This window comes from Palaemon carinicauda, chromosome 23 (assembly GCF_036898095.1).
Source record: "Palaemon carinicauda isolate YSFRI2023 chromosome 23, ASM3689809v2, whole genome shotgun sequence".
Taxonomy (NCBI): Eukaryota; Metazoa; Arthropoda; class Malacostraca; order Decapoda; family Palaemonidae; genus Palaemon; species Palaemon carinicauda.
In genome coordinates, this window is record NC_090747.1 from 97,727,723 (window position 1) to 97,729,418 (window position 1,696).

Below are 1,696 nucleotides of genomic sequence, written 5' to 3' on the forward strand. Positions count from 1 at the left end.
CGGGGCTATTGGCATCTGTGCCAATCTTCGAGGGAAATGTATGCTGTTAATTGCTGTATATATATGCTGTTTAATTCTGCTGTTCATGGACGTGAAATAACTGTGAAAACTACATATATATAAAAAAAGTCTTAATGATATGCTCAAAATTAAAGACTCTCGCTAGCTCGAACAAATAACTGAAAGAAAATTACTCTCTCGAGATATTCGAGTTGACAATTAACGACCCGAGACGTAAACATATAAATTTTACATAAACACGTGGAGGGAGACCTGCTACAAGACCACATAATCAGACGAGTATGTAAACACATTTAGGAAGCCTATTTCAGAATTACTTTGGGTTACATTTGGGTTACATTGTCACTTTTTTCTTCTTTATAAAGTGATAGTTTTACCTCTGCTCATATCTCCTTGGAGGTATAATATGATGCCCCGAAAATGGGAGACGTCTCTTTGTCGTTTCGTATTGGTCACACTCGGTTGACACACGAGTTTCTGCTGAAGGGCCAACACCAACCGTATTGTGACGACTGTTTAGTACCTCTAACAGTAAGGCATTTGTTGACCGAATGCCCCGATTATAACAACTTAAGGAATAGATATTTGTTTGAGGCTCGAGGTGAGGGTGGCAGGTTCATCCTTGCTAAGATTCTTGGAAATGATGTGTCCTACCATGCAAGTGGCATTTTTAGATTTATTTCAGAAGTAGGTCTTCTGAAAAATATTTAACTTTTATGACATTCAACTTTTATGATTTTAATTGAATACTCTTTTATTTTTTATTTTATTTTATTTTTTATTTTTGTATACATAAATTAAATGTTACCGGCGTCAATGACCTCAGATGTCAGGATGCCTGAAAACTTTAAATCAATCAATCAATCAATCTGCTTTGGATTTTTGAATCAGTGAGATGTAAAAATAACAACAGCATTCATCCTTAAGGTTTTAGTCTTTCGTGTCTTTCACATAATGTATATAAATACTATAAATACTGATATAAATACTGGCCAATGATCCAATGTACATAAATCACCCCTTCTTCACTTGGCATATTCCATATCATGTCTTGAAGAGATAGACAGAGATAGACACTTCACACGGCCCCATATGTGCAGACTTTTCCACTTGTAGCCAAACCTTTTAGAATCTTAAGATGAATATTCTATTTACACTTTTTGTATATATGATTCATATGCAAATTTTATATATTCTTATTGACAAGTCCGAATAGCTATCTTGGGTTAGAGTTCTCTTGCTTGAGGGTACACTCGGGCACACTGTTCTATCTTATATCTTATTTCTCTTCCTCTTGTTTTGTTAAAGTTTTTATAGTTTATAAAGTGATATTTATTTTAATGTTGTTGCTCTTCTTAAAATATTTTATTTTTCCTTGTTCCCTTTCCTCACTGAGCTAGTTTCCCTGTTGGAGCCCCTGGGCTTATAGCATCCTGCTTTTCCAACTAGGGTTGTAGCTTAGTAAGTAAGTAATAATAATAATAATAATAAGATATACATAATATTCATTATATAAATGCATTAACAGTAGTATGTATAAAATGGCTAATTCTGATGTGGTACCCTATTAGAAACAAACGTGCCTTGCGATCTACTTGACTAGGGTTCGAGACTCGATCAAGCTCGATAGTTTCTTGTACTGTAGTGTCTGCAACCTCACCAAAATTGTGAGCTA